Genomic DNA, 15000 nt, shown 5'->3' with positions numbered 1-15000 from the left:
CATCTCCACCTAAAAGCAGAAAAAGATGTTTCTGCAACTTCTCACAACATGGAGAGAAGCAGAGGTCAAAGGTCACCAGCGCTGCCGAGGTCACACGGTGACACGGGCGATAAAACACATACTTGCTTTGTTTCAGTTAGTCATGTTCTTGCCCATGGGAATGCGTGTGTGTGTGTGTGTGTGTGTGTGTGTGTGTGTGTGTAAAACGATTCCTAAAAATGATTCCTTAAAATGATTCCTAAAAATGATTCCTTAAAACGATTCCTAAAAATGATTCCTTAAAACGATTCCTAAAAAATGATTCCTTAAAACGATTCGCAACCCAAAATGATTTGAGAAGTTATCATTATCTAATTAATGTGATGATAAAGTGATCCTAATAACAACAATAAATATATCACGTTATCACGTAAATATATCACGTTGTAACCGGAGCCTCTTTCCAGAAATAACGGGGTGTTTTATTTAAGAAGCCATTCGATTGTTTAGAATCGATTTCCTGAGAAATGCTGAGATCCAAACACAGCAGGAGTAGTTAGCAAAAAGACGAGTGATGGACAGGAAGAGAGAGCGAGCGAGCGACACACACACACACACACACACACACACACACACACACACACACACAAGGGGTGTGACTCGACTGAAGGAGTGTGACTCGACTGTTTAACACTTAAGGAAAGTGAATCTGTCCTGCAGCATCATGAGCAGCAGTCAAGGAGAAATCGCAGTCTTCTCCTGCATCTCCTTTTCCGGACCATCAGTCCTTCTTATGTCAATCTGTCCGTCCGTCCTCTCTCTCATTCTGTCCTTCCTCTTCTAACAAAATCAATATAATGCTGCAAAGTGCACTCAGCCCTGGGGAGACTCCTGGCCAGGGTGGGACATCCTCCAGGGCCTTTTAGAGGTAAAGAATCAAGGACAGAGTCCAGCCTGAGGCCCGCTACACTACACACACACACACACACACACACACACACACACACACACACACACACACACACACTCGCTCTATACTCTCTCACACACACACACACTCCTGTCCTCATTCACAGGGCAGATCAATAAGCTGCCGAGGTGCTAAATATCGCCTTGCGAGACCGCCACGCTCCTTAGGCTCAAGTCAGCGTCTCATCCCATCTCATACACCTGCGCCATAGCAACAACAAAAAAAGATCAGTCCTCAACCATCACTGGAGATCGTGAGTATGTAAGACTATACATGCTAGAATAAAATTAGAATCCATAAAGGGGAAAAAACTAAACAAACAGATGCAAGAGCAAATCAGGAACAAGGAGTAATCTAGCGATAATTAAAAGAAACTAAAAAAAAAAAAAACACTAAATAAATAAATATAAATTACCATTTCAGTGTATATAAGAAACAGTAATGAAAAAAGGTTAATGCTGCCAAAAAAAAGCCCTGAGTAAATGTTTACCAGAACAATTGACAATACTGTAAAAATAATAATAATAATAATAATAATAAGAATAAGAATAAGAATAAGAATAAGAATAAGAATAAGAATAAGAATAAGAATAAGAATAAGAATAACAAAGCTTTTGTGGTTTATAACCTAAATCTCATCAGAAGCAGTGATTGCTTTTGCGGGACATTAACTACAGATCACAGATCAGTTTAAAAAAGGATGTATGTTATTGAAGAGAATTTAGTTCAAGTTCCTGTTGTTGTTGCGAGCGCTTTGGGACGTCCTCCCTGATCTAAAACACAGACAGACGATATTCCACTGGACATCGAACAATCCGAGCCATAAAGAAAGCGTTCCCACTGGATTCTGGGAAAATCGCTTCGTCTTCAAAATCAGGCCTACGTGACGGAGAAAAGTGGCGTTTTTAATTCCCCTCCCCCGCCTTTCTTCTTCGTCAGAATTTAATCTTGTTTCTTGATATGTTCTCTCTTTTGTTTGGTCCGACTGAAATGAAAAATTTGACCGGGGGACGAAATAACCTAATCCTCTTCCTGCCATCGCGGTAGCCCTTTGAGGAGCGTTGTGACGGCTTAACGACTAAACACGGTTATCTGAAAATGTAATTATCTGTAGAATATTGACGAGCTCGCACTCGAGAAAGGAAACAGAGCCGACGTGACGTGACGATTTCCGGAAAGTCGTACGAGCGTGTTTTTGTTGTGCGCTTAGAGGCCGTAGCTGTCTCTTCCAAATTGATCGGTATAAAATTGTTCGAATTCCTCTCGCAACTTTCTGACGGATAAGCGTTAACCGAGCAGGAAGGACGGGGAGGACGGGGAAGACGGGGTCGTGACCTCTTTACTGCTACACCTGGAGCAGCAGGAATAGATTTCTAGATTGAAATGTTGAAATGTAACAAACCACTAGCGTAAAGTCCAGCGGTCAGACGTGGAGGCATAGAGAGAGCGTGTGAGGAGGAGGGGGAGAAGAAAGAAAAGAAGAAAAAAAAAACAGAACGAGAAAGTGAGAATTCCTGATGTCCAGCTGCCACCTAGTGACAGTTCAGTAGTGGACAATGGGACGTTTCTGAACTGATTTGATGCTCTTATGAATCTTCACACCCGACACCTCTGCCGCGGTCCGAATCCGAACGGTCCTAGCGCTGGTCTGGATTCAGGACTACGTTAAATTTGCGTTCATCAGACATCATCGACACAAACACACACGCAGAACACAACCCACGTCGACGTTTTGTTGTTCATCATCGCGTGTGGACGGGAAGTCTCCGCATGTCTTTAGCGTCGCACGTGTCGTGGAAACTAAAAATCGGTTAAAACACACGTGGGTTTCTTTACGTCCTGAGCGAATGGGGAGTCGAGTCACGTTCGTAGGAATCGTGGTACATTTCCTGTGCAACTCAATCTCACGGCACCTCCTAAACGGGTTCGGTACTGAGCTGAGCCTCCTGGTCCGAATCACAGCTTTAGTATTGAGAAATACTAATGGGATCCGTGCTGCATCCCTAAAACGTTATTCCAGAAGTTTCCAAAAAGCATCAAGTTCACCAGAATGTTCAAAGATAATAATTAATAAATAAATCATTTCAGATAAATGAAATAAAAAAAAAGCTTGCTCTGTATTCAGTGATGATATTAGTCAAAGCTTTGAGCTCATGATATTACATTTTAATACAAAACTCATTTATCCATCCATCCATCCATCCATCCACCCATCCACCCATCCATTCATCCATCCAACCATCCAATCAGCCTAAGGTCTTTGGACTGCAGGGAGAACCCGGAGAACCCGTATGAAACCCCTAAATCAAAGAAGGAACATCCAAACTCCACAAAAAGGGTGGAGGTGGGAATCGAACCCCAAGCCAGGAAGTGTGAAACATTTCTATTCGATCTACAGTTTACAGCTGTTTACAGACATTAATCACCATTGGCTCGCTCGCTCCCTGATCAAACCGGTGCCACGGCGGTGTGAAAACACGCGTATGTATCGACATCCTCTGTTTAACAGCGGCGTCCGCTGGATTATAAAGACAGAGACAAGGCTACGTGCGGCGTCGCTCTCCCCTCGCTAACACCCACGTGCTCGTTTGTGTACGCTCGGGCATAAATCATGGGCGGTGTGTACTGTAGTGGTGAGAGAGAGATGGGAGCTGAAGGCGAGGGTGAAATAATGCAGGTGTCACTGAGGGTCAGCCCCCCATTACGCTCTCTTCAAAAACTATTCATCTTGCGTGTAGTCAACGGCCTAGAAATAATTACTCAATCTGACCCATGTAATGCCGCATGACCGGCGGTCAAACCTGGTCAATTTGCAGCACGGCTTGAGCAGAGAGGGTGCAGGGGAGAGTTATAGCCATGTGGTGACTGTGTTATCACACACACACACACACGCACACACACACACACGTCCACCAACACAACCCTGCTACAGACGTGAGGAACGCGATCACTGTTCTGGTAAAATAATCACCGACAGCATGGTGTGGTGCGTCTCCATGACGATACCAGGATGAAGTCGATTACTTTTATGGAACGGAATATCCTGAGGTGATTTACTTCTATAGCATGCACACATTTACATCCACAGAAACCCTTTCGTTAGTAACGCACCACACGTTGTACTTCTCTGATCCGTTTGGTGTCGAGTTTAATGTTTTGGAACAGAGCTGTCTTTACTTCTATCTGGGAGAAAAAAACAAAAAAACAGGACAACACAAAGCCCTAAGAAGTGTCCCGTGTAAGGAAACGTGAAGACCTGTAAGTGTTACAACCCTCTGAAACTGGAGACTCCTTACATAGTGATGTGGAGTTAACATCTATTTATCTGTCTGTCTGCAAAAATACCTGTCTTTCTGCCTGCCTGTCTGTCTGCCCGCCTGTCTGTCTGTCTGTCTGCAAACCTACCTATCTTTCTGCCTGCCTGCCTGTCTGTCTGTCTGTGTGCCATTTGTCTGCAATCCCATCTGTCTGTCTGTCTGTCTGTCTGTCTGCAAACCTGCCTGTCTTTCTGCCTGTCTGCCTGTCTGTCTGTCTGTCTGTCTGTCTGTCTGTCTGTCTGCAAACCTGCCTGTCTTTCTGCCTGCCTGTCTGTCTGTCTGTCTGTGTGCCATTTGTCTGCCCGCCTGCCTGTCTGTCTGTCTGTCTGTGTGCCATTTGTCTGCCCGCCCATCTGTCTGTCTGTCTGTGTGCCATTTGTCTGCCCGCCCATCTGTCTGTCTGTCTGTCTGTCTGTCTGTCTGTCTGCAAACCTGCCTGTCTTTCTGCCTGCCTGTCTGTCTGTCTGTCTGTCTGCAAACCTGCCTGTCTTTCTGCCTGCCTGCCTGTCTGTCTGTCTGTCTGTGTGCCATTTGTCTGCCCACCTGTCTGTCTGTCTGTCTGTCTGTCTGTGTGCCATTTGTCTGCCCGCCCATCTGTCTGTCTGTCTGTGTGCCATTTGTCTGCCCGCCCATCTGTCTGTCTGTGTGCCATTTGTCTGCCCGCCCATCTGTCTGTCTGTCTGTCTGTCTGTCTGTCTGTCTGTCTGTCTGTCTGTCTGCAAACCTGCCTGTCTTTCTGCCTGCCTGTCTGTCTGTCTGTCTGTCTGTCTGTCTGTCTGTCTGCAAACCTGCCTGTCTTTCTGCCTGCCTGCCTGTCTGTCTGTCTGTCTGTCTGTGTGCCATTTGTCTGCCTGCCTGTCTGTCTGTCTGTCTGTGTGCCATTTGTCTGCCCGCCCATCTGTCTGTCTGTCTGTGTGCCATTTGTCTGCCCGCCCATCTGTCTGTCTGTCTGTGTGCCATTTGTCTGCCCACCCATCTGTCTGTCTGTCTGTGTGCCATTTGTCTGCCCACCCATCTGTCTGTCTGTCTGTGTGCCATTTGTCTGCCCGCCCATCTGTCTGTCTGTCTGTCTGTCTGTCTGTCTGTGTGCCATTTGTCTGCCCGCCTGTCTGTCTGTCTGCCTGTCTGTCTGCCATTTGTCTGCCCACCAGTTTGTCTGTCTGTCTGTGAGCCATTTGTCTGACCGCCTGTCTGTTTGTCGGTGAGCCATTTGTCTGCCCGCCTGTCTGTTTGTCTGTGAACCATTTGTCTGCCCACCTGTCTGTCTGTCTGTGTGCCATTTGTCTGCCCACCTGTCTGTCTGTCTGTGTGCCATTTGTCTGCCCGACTGTCAGTCTGTGTGCCATTTGTCCGCCCACCTGTCTGTCAGTCTGTCTGTGTGCCATTTGTCTGCCCACCTGTCTGTCAGTCTGTCTGTGTGCCATTTGTCTGCCCACCTGTCTGTCAGTCTGTCTGTGTGCCATATGTCTGCCCGACTGTCTGTCTGTGTGCCTTTTGTCTATCCACCTTTCTGTCTGTCTGTGTGCCATTTGTCTGCCCAACTGTCTGTCTGCCTGTCTGCCTGTGTGCCATTTGTCTGTCTGTCTGCCTGTCTGTCTGTGTGCCATTTGTCTGCCCGACTGTCTGTCTGCCTGCCATTTGTCTGCCCGACCGTCTGTCTGCCTGTGTGCCACTTGTCTGCCCGACTGTCTGTCTGTCTGTCTGTGTGCCATTTGTCGGCCCACCTGTCTGTCTGCCTGTGTGCCATTTGTCTGCCCACCTGTCTGCCATTTGTCAGCCCACCTGTCTGTCTGTCTATGGAAACAATCTCAAGCTTTCGAGAACTTTCTATAATAAAGCACATCTAAACAACACTAAATACTCTGATATAAACGCACCAAACAACCCAACCCTTTCTCCGTCTACCTCCGAAAAGCCTTCAGGTGAAGGTGTCAGTCTGTGACTGCGTATGAACCACAAACTCACACACGCTCAATTATCACCTGTTTACATTTCATTCACCGAATATATTAACCAACCAAACCTGGGAACAAATCAGTGGCATGACAACGGAGTCGCGCGTCTCCTCCTGCCACGGCGAACCCGATTACCGCGGACGACGTAAAGGAGAGATGATACATAAATTAAATTACAGGATGAGGGGGAGGAAAAATAGGCTGGTGAATTAAAGTGGGTACATCTGTCAGAGACTGAGCTCAGTGTGGTAATACCAGTGTAGGAACATTTAAACCCTTGAAGTTAATGATCCGCTGTGTAATTGGCAGCAGAGGCGAGGACGATGACGCGGGATCCTTCCTGTTTGAGTTGATAAGACAACACACACATACACACAGTCACACACACACACACACACACACATACACACAGTCACACAGACACACTGGCAGAGTTTAAAGATCCGCCGTATTAATCCGCATTGTTGTGACAAAGCAGCAGAAGCACTTGAGGCACGACAGACTGAACACAGAGCGGCGCTTAGCGAAGAGTGTGTGACGTGTGTGAAGTGTGTGTGTGCGACATCGACGGGTTAGATTAGTGAGAGTTGTGTGGGGTTTTTTTTTCAGTCAGGGGGCTGACATTGTGCTGTCAGAGCGTTCGTACAGACCCTGAAGAGAAAAAGGAAAGTGCATCACTCACACTCGCTCACACACACACACACACACACACACACACACACACACACACACACACACACACACATCAAGGCTCTTTCAAACTACATCCAATTGTGAAACTATTCATTATTCACTTATATTTATTCATATATTAATGAACCTCGTTTGAGATCAGACGAAATCAGCACCAGTGTGACTCCGTTCTATCATTAACTTCATTTAGATTCATTTTTTCGATATTTAACCGCAATAATGTATAAAAATCTATGCACTGATTCAGAGATGATTTTGCACACGAACATCGACGGCAACATTTATGTGAGAAAATAATAATTACCAAAACTTTTATTCAAAAGACGGTGTCAAAACTTTTGACTTTTGTGCCTGTAAGCGTTTTCGGGTCTGTTACGGTGTTTGTTCTGGTTAATGATGACAAGATTGTGTCGAAAAGAGTTGCAGCCTGCAGGAAAGTGAAATAAAACAGAATCAAAACAATTTGTGAACATAATATTACCCAAATTTACACTTGCACAAACTTTCATACGCCCATATATGGAAACACGGCCATATATGGAAACGGCCATATATGAAAAGATGTCCATATTTAGAAATAAGCCCATATATGGGCGTATTTCCATATATGATACAAAAGCAAAAAAAGGTTGATTTGTTGGTGAAAAGGTTGAAAGGTTGATTGATGGTGAAAGATACTAGGCTGTACACACAGCTCCAGACATTGCCTTAAACCCGGGGTGCATTTATTTATGCAAGTCTGATCATGTGGGAGACAGCAGCTTTAGATAAACTTATGGCTGAATGAACAGAAGAGAAGAGAAAGAAAAGTGTGTGAAAGAACACTTAAAATCAGCCTGCTTCTGACAGAAGAACCATGACAAGCACTCCAACAACCGTGTGTGTGAGTGTGTGTGTGCGTTTTTTAATGGTCAGAGGTTAAATGAAGAGGAGACAGTGTTGAGAGTCAAGTGTTACGCATCACTGACCATTAAAGTACCACTCTCACTCTCTGTCTGTCTCACTCTCTGTCTGTCTCACTCTCTGTCTGTCTCACTCTCTGTCTGTCGGTCTGTCTCACTCTCTGTCTGTCGGTCTGTCTCACTCTCTGTCTGTCGGTCTGTCTCACTCTCTGTCTGTCGGTCTGTCTCACTCTCTGTCTGTCGGTCTGTCTCACTCTCTGTCTGTCTGTCTGTCTCACTCTCTGTCTGTCTGTCTGTCTCACTCTCTGACTGTCTGTCTGTCTCACTCTCTGACTGTCTGTCTGTCTCACTCTCTGTCTGTCTCACTCTCTGTCTGCCGGCCTGTCTCTCTCACTCTCTGTCTGTCGGTCTGTCTCAGTCTCTGTCTCTGTCTGTCTCACTCTCTGTCTGTATGTCTGTCCCACCCCAGAATTTAATATATCTGTGCAGAAATATGTACATAGCCTTCATTAATCTGTGAAACTAATGGGCTAAATATTATAGTCCATTTTCTGTAGTAAGCTCAGAATTTCTAGACCTTTGTGAGAAGATGTTGTTTGATCAGTTACAGGTTTAAACCCTGGTTATTGGTTATTGGGTGTCATGTCAATACCAATCTACACCTGTGGCATACACACTATACAGCCTGTGGTGTGTGGAGAGTTAATGACCACAGCAATCTACACTCACTAAAGATAGGAGGGGTTTTCCTGAAATAATCACAGCCTGGGAAGTCTGGGAATTGTTTTTGTCTCTTAGTTCCAGTGAAGGGAAACTCGAGGACTTTCTGTACAACTTTGCGGGAACATTTTGTGAACAAAATAAAATCGGAGGCATAGAAGCCTTTATTATTGCCACATATACATTACAGCACAGTGGAATTCTTATCCCAACACACACATCCCAACTTTGGAGTCAGAGCACAGGGGCAGCCATGATAAAGCACCACTAGAGCAGGGAGTGTTAAGGGCCATGCTTAAGGGCCCAACAGTGGCTGTGCTGGAGCTTGAACCCTGATCTTCCAAACAACAACCAAAAGCCTCGACCATGTGAGCCACCACTGTCCCGAGTGTGTATGTATGTATGTATGTATGTATGTATGTATGTATGTATGTATGTATGTATATGAGTGTGTGTGTGTCAGTTCAGTGTGTGCACGTTGGTCAGGTGTGTACATACATTTGACTATATAGCGTAAAGTGTGTGTGTGTGTGTGTCTGTTTGGTATTTCGAATGCTACCGTCGTCTGTACAGTATTTTCAGAAACAGGTTACCAAGCGGTAACAATAACAATCATCCGTCTCAATAAAATCTGCGTCTATCATAAACAACAGGGAGCTATTTACTCCATTAGGTGCCATAAAACAAGTCTATAAAGCAGACTTGGCCTGTTCCTCAACTTACTGCTCACAGGTGGATCGTAGCCTGCTCAGGATTACCACGTACTCCACACTACGCTCCTCTGTAGCCGGCATCCGCTCACATCATGTTTTCTCATCTCCAGCTGAGAAGGTACGACGGAGGGGTATAACGACCGCGCCGTCTCCAGCCCGAGGCTCCGACACACACGCCAGGTACTCACAGTCCCTTTCATTACCTTCCCATTTATAGAAACTAACTTATGATTTACAAATTAACAGTTAGCATTTACAGCACCTTGTGAAAGAGGCCTCCTGTAGCTGGAGCCAACGAGGGCTTTGGGTCCAGCGATGGGAAGCAGATGTCAGGCAAAAGCCCCGCCGTTTCCCTTTACGAGAAAAGGTGAGCCGTTACAGAGGAAAATAAATTCGCAAATAAACAGGCGAGAGTGGGGTCCTGATGCGTGCCAGAGCAGGTGAAAAACGATTTAAAAATAAAATAAAAAAACTACGAAGAACAGCATGAGAGTCTCTGGGACATTTTACTACTCCAATATAAAGCAGCAGCTGCAAATTCTCCATTCTCATTCACCAGAAGGTGTTGAAGAATGATTTTCATGAACAAAGAAAAAAAATAGAGATGTTTATTTATCATATCTCGGAAGGAGTCTCCAGCGTCAGAGCTTTAGTTTCCCACCACAGTTTATGTTCCTAATTAACTTTAAGTATAGGAACAGACCAGGAGCAATACGGTTATTTAATAAATTACATAAAGTACACAATTCAGTTTGTTGTAGTATAATTATGAGTCTCTCCAGAATTGTGTGAGCCAGAAAGGCTCGATTTTGCTGGCGCTTATATAAAAAAAATTTAAAACTTAATTTTTTTTTCTACAGAAACCGACTTGAATTGGCGAAATCACAAGCACAGGATTTTTCTCCTCCAAGTGAAGACACGCATGCAACGAATTTCTACGAGAGACGTACTCGCGTTCAACTCGCGTTCAACTCGACACCGAACACGTCTCGACTCGAATCCGTGGAAAATCGGCGACGTTTGAAAAATCCCAAGTTGCTAATATCGCGGAATATACGTTATTTATTGTACTTTAATTCCTGTGAACGCAAAATCATGAAACCCGTGAGGAACAGAATGAAAGCACGACAGGGAAGATCACGTCACAAGGTGTATGATTGTTGTGGACAAATAAAATTCGAATTTAAATGAACTCACATTAAATCGGTTTACAAGACCTCGTTTTCATGTTCTGTGAATTTGAAATTGTTTTCAAAAAGTGAAATGAGACAAGAGTCAAAAATTAAAGGTGGAAAGACTACGGGGTTTTAGTCTGTACTCATAAAGTAGTGGAACTGAAAACAAACGGCACACAAAAGCAGAGAAATGTGAACGTGAAAGTGAAATATAATAGTGATATATTAAAGATGAGTACCATATACACACACACACACACACACACACACACACACACACACACACACACACACACACACACACACAAACCATCAGCGTATAGAGCACTAGATCAATTCTGTGTGTATTGAGCAGTCCTCTGGGACGCTCCTGTGCTTACTGAGAGTATTGATTATTGACTATATATTAACACCGATCACACCGATGCTGACAGATGAACTCTAATCAAACAGGTCAGTAAAGACGGTAACTCACTAAGCCTGACATGTTTCATGTAGCATGTAGTAGAACATGGTCTGTTCCTTTATATACATGTATACACATACATATACACATACACACACACACATGTATCAGGTCACACTGTGCATGGTTGTGTATGAGACAATAAAAAATTATAATTAATAAGGATAATTATAAAATCAAATTAAATGGTCTACATATAATGCCTCGTTTTCATGTTCTGTGAGTTTGGAAACGTTTTAAATAAAGAGACCTGTGCTTGGAATAAATGAAGAAATAAGACAAGAGTCAAAATTAAAAATACAATAAAATGACACCCATAGCAAAAAATATAACCTTATATTTAATAAATACTTTAATGGATGGATGGAGGAATGAACCAACCAACATTATGCCTGAGCATTAATTATAACAACAACAACAACAACAATAATGATAATAATAATTAGTTCGATCACTACATATCTTTGACATACCAAAGACATAATTTTTTATTTTTCACATTTTAGCTCAAATTAAACATTGTTCAATTAGACTTATTAGCCAATCAGACTTAATAACCAAATACATAAATAAATACATAAAATGAATTACACGTTATAGAGCACTCCAAAAATATAAATAAAAATATATAATATTATATAATAAACATTTTTGACATAAAATCAGATGCTTTGTAATGGATTTGTCAAATGATTATGTACAATCTGTATTATTATTATTATTATTATTATTATTATTATTATTGTTGTTGTTGTTGTTGTTGATTTTAATATATTTTTTTGCCCATTTTTTAAATTAATTTTTATGTTTCATACAAAAAGTTCCCTGGACTTTAAATAATTCTGAATGGTTTATTTTCCTGTCTTTGCTCGGTTAGACTTGTCGAGCTGTAGTTTAATAAACCTGGTACTCAGATGCAAAGCTAAACATCATAATCATGCGTATAACGAAATTGCGTATAATGAAATGCTGCGTTTGCGTGATCGGCCACCTTCAAAACGCCGCGTCGCAATTCGCGAGGGCTGCGTGCGAATGTGGCACTCGGCTAAGAGAATAAAATATCGCCGTCGTTATGTGAGCTCCTTCAGCAATATCCATATTTCCAAATAAAACACCATGAATAATAAAAGCTATGGGTCTGAATTTTAAAAACCTGTACATAAGTCATGGTGGAGGTTTGATCCGCCGCAACGTATAGAAGCCTTGCGACAGACAAATCAAGCTAAGTCCACATAAGGGATCAATGAGAGCACTACGGGCCCCGGGGTCGCCCTATATTACACTTCAAACTTCATATTCACTCATTGATTTGCTTTTGCGAATAGTATATCACTAAACTCCGATGGGATCTGAGACAGAAGCGGGGGCCAGGGTCAAACATAACACACACACACACACACACACACACACACAGTCACACGTTAGCCGAATATTGATGGCCGAGCAAAAAGAAATGACTAAATATCCAGATCAATAACTAGTTACCACCACGACAGCCTGCGAGATGGAGATATATAAATATACATCTTTATGGCTACGGGAGCATTCATAATGAGAGGCTTGAATGAGTGCTTCCCCTTAAGGTAAAGTGTTTGATTAGCGCCAGAGCAGAGGTTAGCACTAGATGTGCTGATACTCAAAAAAAACAGAAAGGCTAACACTAAGGCTAAAGTCTGCACTGAGCGAAGGAGTAGAGCCTGATGATATACTGTTACGGTATTACCCTACCTCAGTAAGACCTCTTCTTCCGGTCGAGTTAATCGAGCTTAGCGATGACGCTAGCTAAACATCCGAAGCTAAACACGGTATAGGAGTTACAGTTACATCCTAATAATGTTAGAATTCGCTGCAAACATGCACGATACGCGTGTTCTGAGGCATTACGACTTCTTCACAGACTCGAACGAACGACGTTCAACACTAGCATGTCCGCTAGTGAAAACATTTGAGCCTACTTATGTTATAACAAACTGGTGAATTTGGATCGCTTCCCAATGTTAGACATGTGGATTGTAGCTTAAAGCTTGAAGTTATTATTTAATATTATACTTTTACTTTGACTTGAAGTCAGATGAATGAACTTAAATTGACAGCTCGTTACATTTCAACCTTTTATTTGGTTAGAATTTCATGCGTATATCATCTCTTTGTATTATAATATCGTAACATCTAGAACATTCAGAAATTTCCAAAGTTCAAAATGGAACAATTGTAATCTTTATGAAGTTGGAAGTATAATTTCATCATTAAGCAAGTATTAAGTTACCATTTACTTAGCTAGACATTGTGTTTTTTAATTCATTTATTAGAAAACGTTTTTTATTAACTATTTTACAATTTTTAGTTTTATAACAAGAAGGTTTTGAACATAACTAGACTCAATGAATAAATAAAAATTCACATTAGAGCTGGGAAATCATGCAATACAGTCTTGTTTATTATGATAAATCGTCACGAAACCCTTTCACAAGGCTTGAGATATTTGACATTTTGTTTCCCAAAATTAAAAAAAAAAATTTTTTTTAAATTTAACAGTCTTGAGTAAATAAAATAAATGAAACATTCCTGTAATTAATAGATTTCACAAAATTACTTGATTTTTAAAGGGAAACTTTTAAAATGTACTATTTATTATGAACTATATTAAGGTCTAGCTAGCAAACTAGTAAAAAAAATATATAATAGACTTGTTTAAACTTAAAATTTCTGTAGATTTCTGTAAAAAAAAATACAAATATTTACTATTTTACTAGGTAGTATTATGCAGATGGTAAAATAAACCTTCTTCGAATGAAATTTTTTTCTACATGCTATTTTTCTATGTAGTAACGATAATTCATACGGTTCTAATCAGCTTAAATGTCTTTTTGGTTCTGGCTTAAACTTTATAATCGATGATGATTGCGTTATACTTAAAATCTTACGAGTTTTAAAGCGTTGACCTAAAATTTATAATGTATTGCTTATTTTCAAAGATTAAGATTTTGTTAAGTATTTATGAAATACGGTAAATAAACACACGTCCGTTATTTAAGTCCTGTAGCTTCAAAACCATAGAACCCAAACTAAATTTGGGGAATTTTTACAAAATGTACAGTTTTAGCTTTTTTTTTTTTTTTTTTAAAGCTTTTTATGACTGTGCCTGAAAATTGTTATCGTTAGACTGACGATTTTTGAGAATTTTCGATCCCAAGACAAAAGAGTGATTCATTTCACTGCAAATAATATAAATAAAGTCAAGAAAACGGGATTACAACATACAGTATATCTAACTAACATACCGTAAAGACATCTTAAGGTTAAACGTGCTAAATTAGACGTAAATACATTTATATACAGACAATATTTAACACTAAACTCTGTAAATTATTATTGGTGATTTTTACATCCCTGTAAAGCCGCTTTGAGAAGACGTCCGACGTTAAAAGCGCTTTACGGATCAAACTGAAGTGAACCGAAAACAGCGTTGTTCATTTTGCTATACTAAACATCGCTACGTTCAGCGATTACTCTCCTCTTAGAAAACAGCACGGCTTAATTGCACATGTCAGAAAAGCTAAACAAAGACCTTGTAAGCAGTCAGCTGAGCCTGTCCTTATTTACAGCACAAGGTCATTAGTAAAGACAGCAGCTCCCTCATTACTTCGACTCGAACACCGACCAGCCATAAAGAGGCAGGAGACCAGATAATGTGCTGCTCCTTAATTAAACAAACTCTACTGCTTTTACTTAATCACTGTGTAATATTACCCTTTTGAGACATGCTGCTCTTTTGAGCTTAAGCTTAATCACACTTCCGCATCACCTTGCAAAATAAAACCATGCCTTACTGCCCTTTCTCTTCCTCTACACTCGTTTCTTATTATTTATTTCCATTAATTCACTGGTCCGAAGTGTAAAAACGTGCTTCCTTACATTCTATGTCTGCTTTTACTGGATCACCAGCCTTTTGGAAATAAAATAAAATAAAATAAAATAAAATAAAATAAACCCGTCCTAAGGGTCCGAGTTCAGCCCTAAATCCAGGTGCATGATGAAGAAAGAGAGGAAGAAGAGACGAAGGCCCCGTGTGGGTAAAGTGCCACTGTGAGCTGTAGCTAGTGGTGATGG

General features: G+C 41.6%; 1 protein-coding gene and 1 long non-coding RNA gene across 5 annotated transcripts in view; one reads left to right on the top strand and one right to left on the bottom strand.

The window, feature by feature from the left end:
• Positions 1–15000, bottom strand: part of fto (FTO alpha-ketoglutarate dependent dioxygenase) — a 171644-nt gene that overhangs the window by 147442 nt on the left and 9202 nt on the right. The window lies entirely within an intron of this gene.
• Positions 8208–10463, top strand: LOC113660372. 2 transcript variants are annotated; one of them, XR_007143848.1, is made up of 4 exons: positions 8208–8904; positions 9360–9429; positions 9509–9616; positions 10110–10463. It is a non-coding gene; the product is annotated as an uncharacterized LOC113660372 (long non-coding RNA). The 2 variants fall into 2 exon arrangements; XR_003444790.2 differs by having other exon boundaries at positions 8208–9429.

Source organism: Tachysurus fulvidraco, chromosome 1, assembly GCF_022655615.1.
Source record: "Tachysurus fulvidraco isolate hzauxx_2018 chromosome 1, HZAU_PFXX_2.0, whole genome shotgun sequence".
Lineage (NCBI taxonomy): Eukaryota > Metazoa > Chordata > Actinopteri > Siluriformes > Bagridae > Tachysurus > Tachysurus fulvidraco.
The sequence above is the reverse complement of the archived record's forward strand: the minus strand, read 5'-3'. Positions and strand labels throughout refer to the sequence as shown.